The sequence below is a fragment of the Pinus tabuliformis genome, chromosome X (genome assembly GCF_031772625.1).
Source record: "Pinus tabuliformis cultivar Carrire ecotype Pingquan chromosome X, CPIR1, whole genome shotgun sequence".
Classification (NCBI taxonomy): Eukaryota; Viridiplantae; Streptophyta; class Pinopsida; order Pinales; family Pinaceae; genus Pinus; species Pinus tabuliformis.
Window position 1 is genome coordinate 1,276,478,965 of NC_142308.1, and position 22,273 is coordinate 1,276,501,237.

A 22,273-nucleotide genomic window follows, 5' to 3' on the forward strand; every position below is an offset into this window, starting at 1 on the left:
TAAATTAAGTAAGTGTGGGGACACAAATATGGGATAAACAACTAAGTCCAAACCAATAAACTAAAGATCATGTAAACAAGTTTTTATTTTATTTTAATGGGGGGATCTAGAAAACCTTAAGTTTGTAGTGCCAAGTCAAGAGCATAGATTTAAGGCTATAGGCTTTGTGAGCTTGACATCAATCTACAAAGTGCCCATCAACCATTGGTAAGCATTAGCAAGCTTATATTTCTAGAAGGGATTGGAATGATTCCACTTCTAATCCTTCCATCAAAATAATTTTATCCACATTGCTTGCTTGAATTGGCCTTTAAGTTCTTTCCAAGACACCTCTATCCTATTCTCTTTTTTGCAAGGAGTATATAAATCCTTGACTATCTTAATCCTCGTTTTGACTGGATGAGTGGTGAGAACTAAAGGATGCTTGCAAAAAAATTCAACATTTCCTCCAAGCATCAATGACCACCAAAGTGTGTGCTCAATGAAATAGAACCATGTAATGAATTAATCACCCTCCCAACTTATGTTTTCCTTGAAAACTCAATATTTATAAATGTTCTGCACTACAAATGATTCCATTGTCCAAACTTCAATTTATGTTGATGCAAGTATCTCTTACAAAAAACTAAGGCCTCTCTGAAACCTTTTGCTATATGGTGTTATTGGGATTACACAATTTCATAGGAGGATCTTCTCAACCACTTTGGTCTTTGTATATATGATAATATATTTAGCACAAAGAGCTAAAATATTCCTCTTAACTCCACCTATCTTCCCTCTATGAGTTTTAGGATCAATAATTCCTAGAATGATCTCCCTTGAGGAGGAACACATATTACAAATGTTAGGACCTCACATTGTCCCTTTTTGACCATATATTTTGCTATTATGTCATCCTTTTTCAACCAATATTTAAAGTCCTTGTTATTGCTTTAACCCACTTTTCCAAAGGTATACAATAATTCTTCTCATTACTATATGTTTGATTTATTTTACATATAATTACGTTACCTTCATAATTTATTGATTGAAACGGATAGTTACTGAAACAGTTATCATTGCAGTCTACGTTGCTAAAACTGCCTGGAAGATTGCAGGGTTATCATTACAGGTTATGTTGCTGTAACAGTTAGAACAAGGAGCAAATCCTGTTGCTGAAACAGCTGTGATTTGCATTCTAAATTCGATAGCAACAAAAGAAGATCATTGAAGGAACTGCTACATTGGCTGTAACGATCACATTCTAAAGTCAGCATTACCATAACCATTGTAACAACATTTTGTTAATGGTAAAACTAATTTCCCTATTTTGGTATATTGGATTAAAGATAGGACTTACAATGTAATCAATTGTAATAGATGTCTTCTCTTTAAAAAGAGGATACATCTACATTAGGAGGGAACGAATAGACTGCGGGAAGGTCTAGTTGAAGGAAAAGAAGTGGAATCCTTTTGTAACATGACATATTGATGGATGAATAAAATACTGTACTGAACATTTCTTTCTAGTTCTCGTTTCCTGGGGAATCTTGTGAGAAGGACAGGGCCCACCTTCATCACAAGATTCACCCATTATATTTCTGCAGTGTGTTAAGTGTGTTTCTTATTCATACCTTGTTAAAAGTTCTGTTTACTGGATGTTGCTTATGCATTATTACTAAACTCTGTTTTTTCAATTGATTGCTGCATTATTTAGTTTATTTATAGTTAATTCATGAGTGTTTCATTGGCAATTAAGTTTATAGAGTGAGATGGCAAGCATGGTAATCAGAAACAGGTGCTGAAGATTCCTGCTTTGGGAATAGGGTCTTGTTCTCTGTTATAGCATAGCTAGTACTTTCCTTTGCAGATTGATTCCTTTTCATTAGATTACTCTTTTAATGAAATTAAGCATTCCTTGGTAATTTTCTGCAATAGATTGTTTTTGCTGTAACTCAGAGTGGAGCTTCAGTTTGCTTAGAGCCAGGTGTGATTAGTTTATTTTTGCTTTTAAGATTGAGCACATACAGTGTGTAGTTGCATTTGAAATAAACAGACTTCCCTGGGTTGACAATTTATGTAGCACTTAGTTGTTTGAATTAATAAACAATTAAAGTGACCAACATTTTGGCGCCGTTGCCGGGGAAGGCAATCATAGATTTTAAAAGCATTAATGATTTTCTTTTAGATGTGTAGAATGCATGAGAGGACGCAAGAAAACTAATCCTACAGGTGGCAAGGGAAAAGGAAGAGGAGGAAGAAAAACCTTTATTGATGAGATTATCTCAAAAGCTGAAACTTCTCAGAGGCTAAGCTCTCAGAAGCCAAAGACTCAGCATTCTCTCCAAACAAACTACGAAACGGAGGAAGTTGTGGGCCCTGAAAGGGTTGAAGAGATAGTAGAAAATACTGAGGAACCAGTAGAAGACATTGAAGAACCAATAGAAGACGTTGAGGAACCAGTTCAAGACATTGAGGGATCAATAGAAAGCATTGAAGACCAGGCAAGTGCAACAAGAGAACAACTAATGGAAGGAAACAACGAAGGAATCTTTGGTGGAGGACAGGTAGGAGGAGAGGGAAGAGGTGAGAATTCTCTCTCCACTCTGGGATTTCCTATTGGGGATCTTCCTAGAGGAGCAACTCCCATGAAGAATATCCCACTCTCAGCCTTACCCAACTTCCATGGTTTATCTTCTGAATATCCTGATGAGTTTCTTTTTGAGTTTGATATATTGTGTAGAAGTTATGACTATGTTACTAATGCTCAGAAATTGAAGCTATTTCCAGTAACACTAAAAGGAAATGCACTAAGATGGTTTATGAGTCTGGGAGGTCATGTAATCACAACATGGGAACAAATGAAGGAGAAGTTCTTGACCAAATATCAAGACCACTGCCGGACAAGAGAAAAAAGGGAGGAACTATTTAAGATGGTACAAGAGGACGAAAGTTTGGAGGACTTCGTGGAAAGGCTACAATATAATCTACAGAGATCCAATCATCCCGATGTAAGTAAAGAAATTCTTAAAACAATATTATTAAAAGGGTAAGGTATGATTGTTTATACATGCTAAATATGCTTGGTAAAGGGGACATATCTAAAGAATCGTATGATGAAATTGTCAACCTCTACAAGAGATGTTCAAGAGGAGCTGCAAATAGATCAAAAAGCAGGGATAATACATATTCAAGAGTCCAAAAATCAGCCAGTGGAGGAGCAACAAGAGCTAAAATAGGTAATCTACTTGAGGAATTCAAAACTGAAATGTTAAGTTCTTTTGCTTCACAAATTGATACCTTGCAGGTTAAGAAGAAACAAGCAGAGGCAGAAGTTTCTTTGGCCATCTTATGTCCTAAATGCAGAGAAAAACATCCACTAAGGGAATGCCCATTGGACAAGGTACCAATTTGCACCATTTGTGAGAAGGACCATGAAACTCAACAATGCCCTTCCTTACCTGGGATAAAAGTAGCCTTGCAACCAACTGAGGAGGAAGCTGAAGAAGTTTATTTGCTGACACAGAGGAGGCAATGGCAACCACGAGGACAAGGTATGAACTCTAATATGCCATTTAATCGTTGGAATAATTATCCTTCTTTCAATCAAGCAAACTACCCGCCCTTCAATCAAATGCAATACCCACCCTTTAATCAAATCAATTTCCCACCCATGCAACAAACAAACCCTCCCTTGGTAGACCCTGCAATGTGGACTCCTTGGCCTCCACAGCAATCTTATTTCAATCAATGGAACCCAAACTGGAGAGCTCAACAAATCCCACTCCCAAACTAATTTCCTCAGTTTCAGCAACCACTCTCTCTACCAGCAGGTGCTCCACCAAATAATCAGACAGTAAGACCCTAGCTGCCTGTACAACCAAATCCCAACCCTAATAATAAAGCTATGCAAGTCATTGATATCCAGAACCAGCCGATATCTCCTGTTCTCCCTGCGCAATGTAATGATATTCATTTACGATGTAGGAGAATAGTTGAGCCTATTATTGATGATATTACCTCTTCTGACTCTGACAAAAAAGAGACAGAAAAGAATAATTTACCTAATAAGGGTGCTGAAACAGTGGAGCCACCCTCTAATAAAAGTGTTGAAACAACAGAGCCACCATTCCCTGAGCGCCTAGCTCTCACTAAGACACCAGAGTCGCCTGCTTTAAATCTTTTAGGAGAATTGCAGAATCTTTATGTTAAAATTCCACTCTTACAAGCACTCAGAGATGTACCAATTTATGCCAGAATTGTCAGAGATATTTGTATTAAGAAACCTGGTAGGAAAGCTAAAGATCCCCTTACAGTTCATGTGATGGGTGATCTAGCTACTTTAATGTCCGGAAAAATTCCTCCTGTTAAATATGGTGATCCCGGCCATCCTATGGTTACAGTACATATTGGAAAAACTATTGTTTCACGAGTTCTGGTAGACTTAGGTGCTACTATACATATTAGGACCCTTGAAACTGTTAGCTACCTATACCAATAGGTTTCATTTTTCATGATTGGCAGGGGAAGTGCCAATATGATCTACTTTGGTGATGCAAAGATCTCATATTCTTGTGGAAGACACATATTTACAGTTGGTTGATGTTGTCCTACTTCTGAATGGGTGATCCAACAGTCCAAGCTGGGTCATGCCATATATCAATTTTTTGTTATAGATTAGAGAAGAAATTTGTCCAAACTGTTCAATCTTGGCAGATAAAGTAGTTAGGTAGAGAATGAAGGTTCCCAACTGTTTAATCTGGGGCCTTGGAAGCAATAAGGTTAGCCTTAGATAGAAAATCAAAAGAAAAGCCAAAGGAAAAGAAAAGGCACATAAGGGTTTGCAAGTCTAAGTGCACCCTCTTTGAAGTAACAAAGAATGCTAGGCAATAGAGTGGGTAGGTAGATGGGGTTGCAGAAGCATGATTTCTTTCATATCCCTGGCCTAAGCAAAGGAAATACATGGTGCCAGTGCAGATCTCTTATTCAGCAGTTTTACAGCAATACAATGAAGCATGTCTAACTTCCTGATTATTCCCCATCTCATTCCTTGCTAACATCCCAATACCACCTATGTTCATGAAAGAAATCAAAGTCTTTTGTTGATTGTTGTTTCATTAAGAGCCACATTTCTTGTGTAAAATTCTTTTCATTTTGATCTACTTCCTAACTAAGTTTGTTTCCTTAAAACTTAGTATCTATCACTTCCCATTCCTATTCCCCTCCAATACTAACTACTAACTCTATCTACACTTAATTCCCTATGTTGTCCGTTCCCTATTACTATAACACCATGGTGTATAAAACCCCAACAATATTTATATTCCCTCCCCCTTGGCATTATAGCCATATGTCCAAATATTGGAAAATCATGCAGAATTCAAGTCTGGATCAAGATGCTTTGTGCAAAAATCAGGGATTAAACTAACCCCACGTTGGTTTGATAACCTAAGCTCTACTCCTTTTCCCTTTACAACCCTTTGAAATCATTTACCCACTCTACTTGCAAAAAAGCCTTGTAAAAACCCACTATTGCCCGTAACCCGCGCTACTTGCAATAAGCACTAAAAACCCATTTTTCCACTTTGTCCAAAGTTTATTTGCAATGCGCATTTTTACAAAAAACATTGAAAAAACCCGCAAATCCGCCAAAGTCTAAAAGTTCCGCCTGGGCGCACATTTCCAGAAAAACAATAAAATATTCGCGCCCCGCTGCCGTATCGTCCTTCTATGTTATCGACCCGTCGACCGTCGGATCTGGGCTTTCCCATCCGACGGCCCACATCCATATCGGGCGGCCCCCGATGACCGGACGTTACCTCCCGAAAAGTGTCAGAGGGTGACGTCAGGCCTCTGCCACGCGTCGCTCCCAAATCTTATCGGGAGGCCGCCTGCCAATACCATCGCCGTACCATAAGCGGTCCGATGGAACCGCTTACCACCCTTCATATACCGCCTGCCCACGTCACCGCTACGGCACGCCCATGTCATGCCACTTAGCGCCGCATCAGCGCCCGGCCCGCCACTGCTCCGACCTGTCCGCCACCTCACCAGTCCCCGTGGACCACTCACAGGCCGCCACGTCACCCTTCCGTACCCGACCCCACCTGATGACGTCATGCTGACATCATCCAAAAAAGCGCCAATAACCCAAAAAGTCCATATTTTCGCCAAAAATCGCGTTTTTTGTCACTTTTGGCAAAAGGACTATTGCTCCGCTCTGCATGCATATTACGACCATTTCGCCGCCAGCCTGCAAAATTCGACTTAAAGACCGTGGGCGCCTGCAAATTCACCTGCATTGGTCACCATTGCCAAAGTTTTACCAGGTATTTATCCGAGTTTCCCCTCCGCACCTGGTTTCGTGCATAATTCACCAAAGTTAGCTTAAAAAGAGTGAAAAACAGTGTATTTACCAGCAAATCCCCGGTGACCAGCATTCATTTCAGTTGTAGGGTCGAAATTCACCTGCAAAGTCCACATTTAGCCAAGTTTTCATAAACTTACAGTCAGTTCGCGCATTCGTGGACTTAAAACCTGAGCTGCACTAATTCACCGGGAAAACAACGTTACTAGTCCCAGCATTTGCTCATTCAAACTCTCTTTGGAGCATTTCAATTGTTCTCACCACAATTTACCCTGTTTTCCCTTGTAATTTGCCTTACTCTTGCAAAAATACCCTTCTGTGTTGCTCTGTCCAGTAAAACAAGTCCTAGAACAATTCAGAGTACTATTTAACCATGGAAACACCTGTAGCATTGAATATTCCACCTTTGAATGCCCCACACAGAGAGCTAGAGTGGAAGGCCCTGGGTGATAAAGATTACCAGATGACAGAATCATTCTCAATGAATGCCAAATTTAACATTCATATGCTCAATGAGCTGAAGGCCAAGCACCTCAGTGGAACTGACATTCTAGGGATTTGGGACTCCAATTTGCCCATTTTCAATCTTCCTCAAGTCAATGTCCTCCCAGACTTGATCCATCGATGCTGTTCCAACTATGATCCATGTCAAAGAGCTGTTCTCAGCCCCTTAGGTTCAATTTTGTTCCATATCACCCCTGAGGCCATAAATGAGATGCTACACTTTCACACTGCAAAGCCACTAACTCCTCTCTCCATGATGGACTTGCTAAAGAAAGGGGGCAAGCCGTCCAGTGCCCAGATCATCAAGATTAATCAGCTGTTCGTTCAACCAAGCTCTGAAGCTGTGAGAACCCCTCCTATAGGAAATCAATATCTCAATGAGTTGGGCAAAATGCTTGTGTATTTGATCAGTTATATCCTGGGTTACAGGTCATATGAGGATGTTGATGAAACCATTCTGGCCATGCTGTCCATATTCTCCCCTGGAATGCCTCCTGTTGTGCACTATGATTATGCTGCATACATTGCTAATAAGATTCATGAACAATTGATGAATCTAGAAAGGGAAAAGGTGTTTAGATACACTTCATACATCTATCACTTGTTCTTATTTTATCAACCCGATGGCTTCCCTGTTCCTCTCAAGAAGTTAGATGCCCAGGGAAACCCAAGGTCTGTGGTATTTTGGTCTTCAGTCTTTCATCATACAGTTTTTTCACCATACAGCTACTGTGAGTTCATAGATCTCTTCATCCATCCAGCTATGACCTTGTTATTGGGTCCCCTCCTCCAAGATTGACAGATGAGATGCAAAGGATACTCTAGCTCTCAAAGGCCTACAGCATTGGGGATTGGTACTTTTACCAACACCACACAGTAATCAGAATCTATGGCTGTGAGTTAAACCCATATAGGCTGCCAAGATATGTCCCTATGAGACTCTTTGCCTTAGAGTATTTCAGGCAGTTTGGAAATGCAGACCAAGTCCATTTCCACAGCAAAAACAAGAAGGTGCAACTAAAAATCAGAAACCAGCTAGGTCCATTTCTTTACAACAAAAGGGAGGAGGGATGGAAGGAAGAAGATAGGATCCTGGAGGCCCTCCGGTTGCAGACCAGTTTCCTCTGGTCACCCTATGACCCTAATCATTTCATTAGTCTTAGAAGGGTCAGATATAAAATGGCTAGCTATGATCACGTCAGATTGCCTCATATTGAGCAATATGCCAATATGATAAGTTGGAAAGAGGGCACTCTAGAAGAGGCAAATACTAGAGAGGAAATACTACAAAGACAGGCTAAGAATCTTGAGAAAGATGCTGACTTGGAAACTTGTGGACAGGTTTCCTCTTCTCATCAAAAGCAACTTGGAGCAGCTGCCTCATCCTCTACAGTCCACCAGCAAGCAGCTAGAACTGTTCATCAGGCTTCCAGCAGGGGTAAAGAAAAGGAGATGGAGCAGGAACAACCACCCCCTATAGCAGAACAGCAAAAAGAGCAGCCAAAGCAGCAAGAAGAAACAGCTGAAGCCCCAACATCCAAGGAGCAGCAGGCTCGAGAGACTATGCCTCCTAGGCAAGAAATGACAGTGGAGGCCTCGGTGCTCCAAACTCCACAAAATGAGGAAAAAAGCAGGAAGAGGGATAGAGAACAGGAGACTCCCCTCACCACATCCACAGATCAAGGGGAGAAAAGGCAGAGAATAAATCCCCTTTCTGAAGAGGAAATGCCTATTGGGCAATCCTTGGGCATGGGCCCACCAAGCATGGAGGCATCTGCCAGTTCCTTTCAGCAGGAACAAGAAAGAACCCTTGGAGGAGAGGTCAGCTCCTCAAGTCAGCAAAAGAGAGCGGAATCAGGCATTAAGCAACAATTCATTGACATCAAGAAGAGAAATGAGCCGGTCAGGCTCCAGCTCTATAATCACTTGCTTAAGATGGCCCCTACAAACCAACAGAGGCTTATGTCAGCTTATGACATAACAGAGGGGAAAATGACCATGAGTCATTTCATTTCCACCATGCTGCAGCCACAGTCAGCTGCAGACTATATAAGAACCAACCTTGAGGTTCTTGCAAAAGACATCCACCCTATGGACCAGATAGAACTGCACAAGCAAACAGGTGAGATGGTCTATTCGACACTTGCAGACAAGACCTTCTTGGCACATAAGTTGGAAAATAGCCTGAACAATACAACTGCCCAACTTGAGTTGGAGAAGGCATCCTCTCAGGCCAAAGACAACAGAATCAGGTCTTTGGAGGATATTATTATAGAGCTTGGGCATGACCCAAAGGATCCCAAAGCTATACAAGCGCTGCTAAAGGAAAGAGATGCAGATATTGCAGCCTTAAGAAAGATGGTGAAGCTCCCAGCAACCCTTCACCCTCAAACAGAAGACATTGCCCAGCAAAGAAAGGACCAGGATGTAGCAGCCATGCTGCTAACACTACATAAGCAACTGGTACAGACAGAGGGAAAATTGGTAGAGACAGAGTCTGCATTACAGGTAGCCCTACAGCAGAAAGAAGGAGGCCAGACATCCCACCCCCCTCAACAAGTAATCAACCTTGAGGAACCCCCTCAAAGTGTCACTCCTCCCACAGGGCAGACAGTTGAGACAGCTCCATCAACATCAGCACCAGCACCAACATCAGAGCAGGCTCCAAGCCTTGACATGCAGAAATTGATGAATGAGATTCAAGTCCTAGAAGCCCAGATGGCAGAGCTGAATGAAGCCAAGGAGAAATTAGCTACTCTGAATGAAAAATATGACAAGTCTAAGCAAAGTGTAGCTGAAAAAGGAAGAGAAATAAAGGCTCTTAAGGAGAAGATAAAGGAGCTAGAGAAAGAGCTCACCCTTGACAAGGTGGTGGCTGAGGTCAAGAAAGTTTTATGGGCCAACATTGGCCAATCAATAACAGATCAATGGCAGTATATAGAGACTATTCACGAGCACATGGAGCTCATAGGCAGGGCGCACAAGGAAGTCCAAAGAGCAACGGCATCTCTAGGCAATATGCTTGAGATAGCCAACAGAATGATTAATGTTCTCAACAACCGCACAGGTCCTCAGCTAGCAGCAATAGGAATCCCCAATAGAACTGAAACCATCTTGCTGATAAAGAGGGTCCTCACATTAAGAAATCTGGTGCAGACATTAGATAGAAGATGCCAGGAGATGCAGACAGAAGTAAACAAATTCACTGTTAAATTCACAGCATTACACAGCAGAGGCCTTCCTAGCTTACTGAACAGCGCAGGAAGGCTACTATCACATGAGAACTATGCAAAAAGGGTAAATGCATTTGCCACCAATCAGATCACTGCAGGATCAAGTACCCCAGAGCAAACAGGGCCTGCATCTGGGCAGAGCCTTTATGAAAAAGTGGAAAATTTGTTTTTTATTATTAATGAAATTAGGCATTTGTTTGAAGTGCCTCCAAACTTCTACAAATATACAGAGGCAGATGAAACCTTAGATGCAATTTTGAGACATCAATTGCCTACACAGGAATGGTGGACCAGCATGATACAGTTATTACTATAAACAACAGGCTTTCATCAAAGTTTTTCATCAAAATATAAGTCATCATGTTCAGAAAATTTGATGCATTCAGTATGACTGGAAAAGACTGGGTTGAGCCAACTCAGCAAAGCAGATTCGGCCACCAAAGCAACACTGACAGCTACAGGTGACAGGACCGAGAATGCTACAGCATGACAGAGCCATAAAGACACATCATTCAGCATTAATGCAGAACGCTTAACCGACTCAGTGGCCTCCAAAGGTCAAAAAGACTTCTGACAGAATTAAAGAGTATTCATTTTGTATTTAGAGCAGCAATAACTTCCTTATCTGCTATTTTGAAAGTTGGTGAACGTATTTATTAATCAAATGACTCAGCGGTTCAGATATTTTCGTAAAACCGATTGTATATATTCCCCCTTGCATAAGCTTGCAGGGGTTGTTGATTTTCTCTTCAAGACATCCTATGTTGTAAATGTTCAGAGTTTAATACAAAGAGCGGATGGAATTTCGAAAGTTCTGTGTTGTTTGATGCGTTGTGGTGTGTTTGCTGAATGCTGCAGGATTCCTGTATATTTCATAGACACAATAAGTTTCTTTAACCTCTTCGTTATGTATTTCATTCTTTCATAATCCACTCATGTTCTATGTTTCACAGTTTGATATCAAAGAAAAAGAGTAGTTTCAGGATTTATTCATGGAATACCCTGAACTCAATCTATGCTGTTATGAATGTTTTCCTCAGTTATAGTTATGATAGTGTAACTCTTAATTGCTGCACCTTCAGACTGTAATTTTTCACAGTGATTGTTGTTCAGGAATTCAAGCCTGCTCCTGAGCAATATATCTCTTTCTCACACCACCTGTTTAGTGGAAAACTCTTAATTGCCTTCCACTGGCTAATCATATTTCATCATCACAATTTCAAGTTTGTTTCATGGAATATCTAAATGGCCCTGCAGTTTAAATAATCCCACTCAACATTTCAAACAACCTATAACCACCGACTCCATTGCCCAATGGACTAAAACTGTCTGAATATCTCATCTTAGCTACTGAAAGACATCACTCAACCAAAAATTTCAAACTAAAACTTCACCTCATAGCTAGCCTAAAATCCTCAAGAACAAAGTTAAAAAGTTAAAAGAGAGAGCCCTCTCTGATTACAGATTGGCTAGAACCTGTAATCCAAAGCTTGGTTAGTGGTTACCCCGGCCGTATTCCCTCAGGAGTCAAAGGGAACAACCTGGGTGTTAACATAAATGGCGACTCCACTGGGGACCTGAATAAACTGTAAAATCCCCTGTCTGATCTTAACACTGTGCATGAAGCTTGAATGACAGCTACTCAACCTTAGAAAAACCTTTGCTTGGCATTTGCAGAAATACATAAAGCTGCCTCAGTCAATCTTTGTCCAGTCTTAAGTTCGATACAAATGCGCTCTACCTGATCAGTCCTTATCACATATCATTAGCTTCCTTGAGATTTCTCCCAAGGAAATCACAAAAATTGGCTCCTAAGAAGAAAACTCACTATACAAGATCTAACCTAGATCCTGACCCATCACCTGAGTTTCAGAACCCAAACTTGATTTCAAGAATCCTTAAGAGACACAAATCAGAAGGGACTTTATCAGATTCTAGTTCAGAAGCAGGTCTTCAAACTGACATTCCAACTCCTGCTAAGGCTTCTCTACATCCTCATACCACTGGTCCACAATCTACTAGTTCTTCATCCACTTCACAAGGCATTCTTCCAACCCCTCCATCAACTACACATACCCCTGTCATCCCCTTTCCCCCACTTGTCCCATTCATCCCTGTTATCCCTATTGTCCGTCCAAACATGGCTAATAGATATGCTCCACTGCAGTTACCGGCCAATCCAGCTCCTATGCCTCAAGAGTACCAAAGCAAGATTTCATATTTTGATGGTACTGGCTCTTATCCAGCCCTTCAACATACTAAGAAAATGCAGGACTACTTTGAAAATTACGGGATAGATGATGATGGGGTTAGAATGAAAATTTCTGTGCAAAGTCTAACAGGAGATGTAAGAACATGGTTTAGGTCACTTCCAGTAAACTCTATAGCTGACCCTGAAGCCCTGTATCAAACATTTATCAACAGATGGGAGAAAAAAAAAGACCCACTTCATATTTTATCCGAATACAATACAATCAAAAGAGGTCCACAAGAAACTGTCTTGGACTACTGTGCTCGGTTTAACAATGTCTACAATGCTATTCCCCAAAATCTTAGACCCCCACCGGATCTGGCCCTATATACCTTTCCTGATGGATTTGATTCAGATATGGCATACCAATTAAGAGAAAGGGCTCCCCTAACTTTAGCTGAAATGCAAGACATAGCAGTGAGTGTGGAAGCCAACCTGATAGCTAAAAGAAATAGGACAAGAACTGAAAGAAAGACTACCTTTAAAGAAGAACCTTCAGGCTGGGATCAGAAACTGGATGCAATAATCACTGGTATGCAGAGATTAGGTGACAGAGTAGAGTCAGTTGAGAGGAAGTCATCATGGGAAGCACCACAAAATAACCCTATCAGGAATCCCAATTTTAGGAGAAATCAAAACCCTAACGTTGGCAAGGCGAGTTCTGAACCAGAGATAAGACCTCCGTTCCAGGAAAACTATACTGAAGCATCCACTTCAAATGAGCAGATAGATGACACCCACATTAACCTGATGGGCCTGAATGATGAGCAGCAAGTTTTTCTGAGTCAAGAAGATCATAAGGATGATGACATTAAGCAGTTCCAAACCAAGTTAGGTGAGTCATTTGACTTTAAACAAGGCTATGACACAGCTGTTTATGAAGTTCATAAGCAATACAAGCTAAGGAGCAGAACTGTAAATGTGACACAACCTGAGAAAACAAAGGATAGCCTGCAGCCCAAAAAGGCCATTGTCACAGAGCCAATTGACAAAACTGATTCAGTTACAAATGAAGTAACAGTTGAAGAAATAACTGAACCATCTCCCTCAAATCAACAGCCAATGGCTACATCACCCTTGCAGCCTAATCCAAGCAATACTTCTCAAAAGATGAGTAAAAAGGACAAGCCTCAAGATCAAGATAAGAATTAGGAAGAAAGCTCTAAGAATTCAATTGAAAGAGAAAGGGTTGTTAACCACAATACCAAGATCCAATCTGAAAAACCTTTTGACTTAGAAGCTGAAATTGGCAAATTAAAGATAGCCATTCCTCTTTCAGAGCTAGCCAAGCATGACATTTATAAACAACAAATCAAGAAGTCCCTTCAACTTACTCATAATAAAGATGATGTCAATGTGTTGGATGATACCCCAGAACTACTTTTCGGTCCAGAGGTTGATGGAAAGACAGCAGTTACTGGAATCCTCCCTTTCTATGTCAGCTTGCATGTTCATGATAAGATATTACACAATGCAATGTTTGACTCAGGCGCATATCATAACCTTATGCCTAAATCAGTGATGGAGAGGTTGAATCTAGACATTACAAGACCATATAAGGACCTATTTTCATTTGACTCCAGCCAAGTTAAGTGTTTAGGCTTAATAAAAGATCTATGTGTGTCCCTAGTCCAGTACCCAAATAAAACAATCTTAATGGACGTTGTAGTTGCTGATATCCCACCCAAGTATGGAACGCTGTTATCAAGATCATGGGGGGCTAAACTCCAAGGTTCCCTGCAATTGGATATGTCATATGCCACTATTTCTGTTTTTGGGCAGCCAAAGAGGCTATACAGGGAATCACTTATGAAATACATGGTGAGCAGTGAAGAGAAACCCAAAAATTTTCCTATTTATGCAGTCCATTCAGATATGGATTCCTTTATTCTGTTCAATGATGATGTAAGTCCAATGAATGGTAACAAATCTATCATACTTGAACAAGATCTACACACGAGTGAGCAATCAAGTTCCCAGGAAATCAAGGTCGTGAAATCAAGTGATGAAACTGTTCTAGAAGGCGAACCAGGTAAAAGACAAGAACTCCAACTTATAATCCCAAGGCATAGTGAAAGTGTGCATAGAGAAAATGTTGAAAATCCCCTAAATCAAGAGATCCTATGGTTTCTTGAGTTTGATGGATCAGCAAACAAATTAGGGGCAGGAGCTGGAGTGTGGATTCACAACAAACAGAGCAATCATGCAGAAGGTAGAGCCTATAGGCTTAATTTTAGATGTACTAATAATATGGCAGAATATGAGGCTCTTCTGCTAGGCCTCAAACTGGTGAAATCATTTAAGGCCACAAAAGTTTCAATCATGGGGGATTCATACCTTATTATCCAACAAGTGAAAGGCAATTTTGTCACCAATGTTAAAAGGCTTAGATCATACAGGTCTGCCACTATTGAAATACTCAAAACTTTCACCGAATTTCAAATAACCAAAATACCTAGGACTCACAACCTCCATGCTCATAGCTTAGCTACATTTGCAAGTACATGCAAATTACCTTTTGAACCCAACCACTGCTTTACAGCTGAGATAAAACACAGACCATCTGTCCCAAACAATGTCAAAGATTGGCAAGTGTTTGAGAATGACACACAGATAAATAGTTTCTTGACCTTGCAGCATGAATTTTCAGGTTTGAACATTGATGTTGATTCTGCAAAAGACACACAAACACTAAGTGAATAGGACCTAACACTAGTATCACTCAAAACAGCAAATCAAATACTTTGTCCGACAAACTTTGACAAGGAAAGCATACAAGAACTCGAACAATTGCATTCTGACGAAGTAGCTGGTACAGAGGCTGAAATTATAGAGCTAAAAGACAACTTTCTACCAACAGGCCTAACTCCATTGGAGGACATCTTTGACTCAAATGATGTTCCTAGAAAACCAAAAATGCAACCCCTTAATGCTGCCATTGAAGAATGCAACATTGGAACTATTGAAAAACCCAAGATAATTAAATTGTCTGCATCTTTACCACCTGACCAGAAGCCTAAGTACATTGACCTCTTTAAAGAGTTCCAAGATGTCTTTGCATGGATTTATGAGGATTTAAAATCCTATGACACCTCTGTTATCCAACACACCATCCCTCTCAAGCCTAATCAAAAGCCATTCAAGCAAAAATTGAGAAGGATCAATCCTATGCTTCTCCCTTCAATTGAGAAAGAGGTACAAAAAATGTTTAAAGCTGGTATCATAGCACCAATCAGGTTCTCAGACTGGATTTCAAATTTGGTGCCCACAAGAAAGAAAACTGGTGAGATTAGGCTTTGTGTTGATCTAAGGAATTTGAACCAAGTATCCCTTAAAGACAACTATCCCTTACCAAAACCCAAAGAGTGGTAGGGGCTTCAAGAATCTCATTACTTGATGGATTCTCAGGGTTCAATCAGATTCTAGTCCACCCTGATGATCAAGAAAAAATGGTGGGCTCCAGTATTGTAGCAATAATGCTATAACTCCTGGAACTCCCTTCTTTAATTTTATCAACCCGGTAGTTCGTAAAAAACTTGGAAGCGACGGTGCTGTATGCACAAGTACTAGCTCTTGCCGCAGCTGTCACTTGGTCAGCTGGCACAAGTCCGCTAGGGGCTCAAGCCAACTTCTATGAGCTCTTAGAAGAAGCTTTTTAACTGATAGACGAAAGCTAACTCAAAGGAAGCTAATCTACTTGCGAAAAGAAACTGAAAGCCAAAAAGAAACACAAACCCTAGCAAACCCTAATTCTACCAGCTAGTCCTACTAACGCAAAGGAGAGCATGCAAACTACTGAAAGAGATGCCATTACTTCTAGGAAGGTAAAATGCATGTGTCTAAGTTATCACTATCTGAAGAAAACATCTTTTTGTATTTTTGCTTAAGTTGTTGGAATTATCATGCATGTGCTTTTAACTATTTTTGACTGTGCAGAGGTGGATCGAGGAGGAGAAATGCTTGGGGAATGTTGGGAAGGTTCAGATAGGGTCTAAGGGGTCCCTAACACCCTTCCAAAGAGTCTCACAAAGTCAGGATTCCATGCAACCGTGTTTATGAGCTTCTACAGGAAGTCTGCAGGGGTTTCTACAGGAAGTTCTGGGATTTCTACAGGAAGTTATGAAACGAGGATTTTGGAGGATGGATGGAGGGAAACAAGTGGAGGAACGAGTATGGAGGTGAAATAGGAGTGTATGGGAGTTCAAGACTTGGAGGATGGAGTCGAGGAGTGGTGCAGATGGTGAGATTTGTTCAAGGGAGAGTGAAGCAATGTTGCACAAAAATTAGGGTTTTGGGAGCGAATGGCAAACGTGAAGCAAGGGTTCTAAGTAGAGGGTGGAGTGGATGGTGTTGATGGAGAATAAGCAGATGAAGGAGTGGTACAGGTGCTCTGCAAGTCGTTTTTCCAATCTGAACCAACAAAGACTTATGAATTCAAAGACCTAGTTACGTTGACCTAATTTGCTAGCTGTTAGTAAAGAGAATGAACAGAAGTGTGACCTGCAATGAAACCATGTATTTTAACTCATGCAAATAAGCAAATGAAAGTTTGAACTTGTAACCAACTTCTACACATGAAAATCAAACACTAGTGATTGCATGGCAAAGCAAAATCAGTGTTTTTGTGGGCAGCAAAGTCATCCTAGTCACAGCTCCTGATCCCACTAAGGGAGAGGTGAAACCACAGATGTTTGTTGGCCCTTTTCTTGAAGCTTTTCCTGTGAACAACTTATCAACTAAATCTGAGCATGAAAAACTATTTTACTCATCAAAAAACAAACTAAATAACAAAACGAGATTTAGATCTAAATAGCAGATTTTATTCTAAGAATGCAGCAAAAACACATAAAGATAATCAAAGGAGGTACTGGGCGCTTGAGATGGGCCCAACCCCAAGAGCTACAGCCTCCTAAGAGAGATTTAGAGCTGGTGTAAAGCTGGATTCATCTTTATTGATCAAGAAATGAAGAGTTACATCAAAACTGTCCACAAGGAGAGCTTGAGAATGAGCTGAAAGAAAAGCTAATCTATTGCCTAAAAATCGAACTACAAAATGACTACAACAAGACTATGAAATGACTAACTACCAGATACAAAATGACTAACCACTAGCTAACCAAAATGAGGCCCTAAGCCTTCTTATTTATACAATTTGAGGACCCAACAATCCTCCTAAAATTTAGGGACTTGGCTGCCCAAGACTTGTAGTTAACAACAGTCCAACTTGACTTGCTTGGCTGCCCTTGTGCTCATTGATTTGGTGGCCTTTGAACTCCGAGCTGATGGTGGAGAATTCGAGGTAAGGGCCCATAAATGAGGGGGACACCTTCCTACAAGTCCTCTAGCTTGTTCTCCCACGAATTTGGCTGCCAAGTGCTCATTAAGACCTTCAATTTTGTCTCCAAGTGGACCAAAAAGGCTACACAAAGCACCCATTAGACTTGTTGGCATAATGACTAGCCAAATTCACTCTATTAACATAAAAATAATCAAAAACATGCAACAAACTAATGAGAATGGTGGATTAAGTCAAATTAGGAGGTTGAATGAGCCCAAATAATTGTCCATTTTTGGGGCTCATAAAAAAATAGCATTCACAACCCCATGGGGAACTTTCAAATATGTCAAAATGCCTTTTGGGTTGAAAAATGCAGGAGCTACGTTTCAAAGAGCAATGGATATTGCGTTTGCTAAAGAGATTCATGACTTTCTTGTCATTTACTTAGATGACCTCACACCTTTCTCAAAATCTGACCAAGAACATCTGAAACACTTAAGACAAATATTCATAACATGTAGGAAGTATGGGATCTCCTTAAATCCTAAGAAGTCTCTATTTGGTTTGGAAGAAGGTAAGCTGTTAGGTCACATCATTTCAAAGGATGGCATTAGAATTGACCCAGACAGAATACAGGCCATCTTGCAAATGCCCCATCCAAGAAACATCAAAGAATTACAAGCCTTCTTGGGAAAGATCAACTTCTTAAGGAGGTTTATCCCAAACTTAGCAGAACTGATCAGATTACTAAACAACATGCTAAAGAAGGATTCAAAAGTAAAATGGACAGTAGAAGCAAATCAAGCTTTTGAAGGTATAAAATTGGCCCTTACCCAAACCCCAGTCTTAACAAATCCTCAATTTGACAGAGAATTTATCATTTTCTCTTTTGCCTCCCAGCATACCATTGCTGCTGTCTTATTACAGAAAGATGACCAAGGAAATGAAAAACCTATTGCTTTCTTTAGTAGAGCTCTTAGAGATGCACCTCTGAAATATCAGATCATGGAGAAGCAAGCTTATGCTTTGGTCAAAGCTATCAAAGACTTTAGGATCTACATCTTATACTCCCATGTTATAGCTTATGTACCAAGTCCCATTGTGAAAGATATACTCACTCAAGAAAACTTAGAGGGCAGAAGAGGAAAATGGATTGCCAACATTTTAGAATTTGACATTGAGATAAGACCTACAAAGCTAATAAAAGGGCAAGGTTTGGCTAAATTAATGTCTGAAGCAAATTTTCAAGCCTTGGACATTAACCAACTGGACAATGAACCGGAGCTGGCGACTCCAAAGATCAGTGTAGCCTTTGAACAATCCCCGTGGTATTCTGATATCTGTTATATATTACAAAACCTGTGTGCTCCCCCAGGATTGTCCAGAACCAAATCTAGATTTCTAAAAATGAAAGCTTCAAGATTTTGTGTTATAAATGGTAATTTACTATGGAAAAATCATGAAGGTATACTGCTGAACTGTTTGAATATGGATGAAACTGACACTGTTATGAAGGAATTTCATGCAGGTGATTGTGGTGGACATTTGTACTGGAAGTCCACTGTGGATAAGATATTAAGAGCTGGTTACTATTGGCCTACTCTGTTCTCTGATGTTAAAAAATTTACCACTTCATGTCACAAATGTCAAGTGTTTGAGGGAAAAAAAAAGTTACTACCACTTCCTTTAAAGCCTATTGCAACAGAAAAACCCTTTCAGCAATGGGGCTTGGACTTCATTGGGGAAATTCATCCTTCATCCTCAGGCCAACATAGATGGATACTAACAGCCACAGATTACTTTACTAAATGGATTGAGGCTGTTCCATGTAGACAAGCAAATGACTCTATCATTATTCAGTTCCTTGAGACCAATATCCTCTCTAGATTTGGTTGTCCGGACAAGATTATAACAGACAATGCTGCTGCTTTTAGATCCAAGAAAATGGTGAACTTTTGCCACAAATTCCACATTACTTTGGGCCATTCTACCGCATACTATCCTCAAGGCAATGGGTTAGCTGAATCATCTAACAAAAGTCTTATCAACATCATCAAGAAGGTACTAGAGGAGAATAAGAAAAATTGGCACAAGAAGCTAGTAAATGCCTTATGGGCAGACAGGCTAACAACCAAGAGATCTATAGGGGTCAGCCCATATGAATTGGTTTATGGAATGGAAACCAAATTCCCTTTATCCCTAGGGGTCCCTGTCATGAAGCTACTTCAAGAAAGCCAAGCTGAACCAAATGACATGCAAAGAAGAGTAAACCAAATTATATGTCTGCAGCAAACCAGAGATCAAGTGTATGACAGAGCTCAAATCCTACAAGAGAAGCTGAAGAAAGCCTTTGATAGAAGAACCAAGGCTGAAGATTTCGTCATTGGGGACAAAGTGCTTAAATGGGATTCAAGAAGAGAAGACAAGGGTAAGCATGGAAAATTTGACTCCCTTTGGAGAGGGCCTTTTGTTATTCAAGCACTACAAGGAAATAACACTTATTTCTTGGAAAATTTGGATGGCACTAAAGTTGAAGAGGGCCCTGTGAATGGCCGGATGCTAAAGCATTATTTTGATTACTTTCCATATGTATAGCATGGCTTCTCCCCTGTACATAATCAGTTGTATATACTATTTCCTTTCGACATGCAAATAGCTCAGTTTAAGAAATGTTGTATATAAGCAGGAAAAGGCCTTTATTTCAGCAAGTTCCACAATGGTGGCAGATTCCAGTTTTGAAGTCCAAAGAGGAAGTTTTCAAGTTTTGAGAAGAAGTCAAAAGCCAAGGCAGTCTGACCTGCTGTTCTTGGTCTTTCAAGACGAAAAACCATCCCCAAGTGGTGCCACTGTTAGCTACCTATACCAATAGGTTTCATTTTTCATGATTGGCAGGGGAAGTGCCAATATGATCTACTTTGGTGATGCAAAGATCTCATATTCTTGTGGAAGACACATATTTACAGTTGGTTGATGTTGTCCTACTTCTGAATGGGTGATCCAACAGTCCAAGCTGGGTCATGCCATATATCAATTTTTTGTTATAGATTAGAGAAGAAATCTGTCCAAACTGTTCTATCTTGGCAGATAAAGTAGTTAGGTAGAGAATGAAGGTTCCCAACTGTTTAATCTGGGGCCTTGGAAGCAATAAGGTTAGCCTTAGATAGAAAATCAAAAGAAAAGCCAAAGGAAAAGAAAAGGCACATAAGGGTTTGCAAGTCTAAGTGCACCCTCTTTGAAGTAACAAAGAATGCTAGGCAATAGAGTGGGTAGGTAGATGGGGTTGCAGAAGCATGATTTCTTTCATATCCCTGGCCTAAGCAAAGGAAATACATGGTGCCAGTGCAGATCTCTTATTCAGCAGTTTTACAGCAATACAATGAAGCATGTCTAACTTCCTGATTATCCCCCATCTCATTCCTTGCTAACATCCCAATACCACCTATGTTCATGAAAGAAATCAAAGTCTTTTGTTGATTGTTGTTTCATTAAGAGCCACATTTCTTGTGTAAAATTCTTTTCATTTTGATCTACTTCCTAACTAAGTTTGTTTCCTTAAAACTTAGTATCTATCACTTCCCATTCCTATTCCCCTCCAATACTAACTACTAACTCTATCTACACTTAATTCCCTATGTTGTTCGTTCCCTATTACTATAACACCATGGTGTATAAAACCCCAACAATATGTATATTCCCCCCCCCTTGGCATTATAGCCATATGTCCAAATATTGGAAAATCATGCAGAATTCAAGTCTGGATCAAGATGCTTTGTGCAAAAATCAGGGATTAAACTAACCCCACGTTGGTTTGATAACCTAAGCTCTACCCCTTTTCCCTTTACAACCCTTTGAAATCATTTACCCACTCTACTTGCAAAAAAGCCTTGTAAAAACCCACTATTGCCCCTAACCCACGCTACTTGCAATAAGCACTAAAAACCCATTTTTCCACTTTGTCCAAAGTTTATTTGCAATGCGCATTTTTACAAAAAACATTGAAAAAACCCGCAAATCCGCCAAAGTCTAAAAAGTTCCGCCTGGGCGCACATTTCCAGAAAAACAATAAAATATTGGCGCCCCGCTACCGTATCGTCCTTCTATGTTATTGACCCGTCGACCGTCGGATCTGGGCTTTCCCATCCGACGGCCCACATCCATATCAGGCGGCCCCCGATGACCGGACGTTACCTCCCGAAAGGTGTTAGAGGGTGACGTCAGGCCTCTGCCACGCGTCGCTCCCAATTCTTATTGGGAGGCCGCCTGCCAATACCACCGCCGTACGATAAGCGGTTCGATGGAACCGCTTACCACCCTTCATATACCGCCTGCCCACGTCACCGCTACGGCACGCCCACGTCATGCCACTCAGCGCCGCGTCAGCGCTCGGCCCGCCACTGCTCCGACCTGTCCGCCACCTCACCAGTCCTCGTGGACCACTCACAGGCCGCCACGTCACCCTTCCGTACCCGACCCCACCTGATGACGTCATGCTGACGTCATCCAAAAAAGCGCCAATAACCCAAAAAGTCCATATTTTCGCCAAAAATCGCGTTTTTTGTCACTTTTGGCAAAAGGACTATTGCTCCTCTCTGCATGCATATTACGACCATTTCGCCGCCAGCCTGCAAAATTCGACTTAAAGACCGTGGGCGCCTGCAAAT

The 22,273-nt window shown here is 40.7% G+C and overlaps 1 pseudogene; it reads right to left on the bottom strand.

The window, feature by feature from the left end:
• The window catches only part of LOC149144664 (uncharacterized), a 51,177-nt pseudogene extending 29,205 nt beyond the window's left edge, over positions 1 to 21,972 (bottom strand).
• Between the last annotated feature and the right edge of the window lie 301 nt (positions 21,973 to 22,273).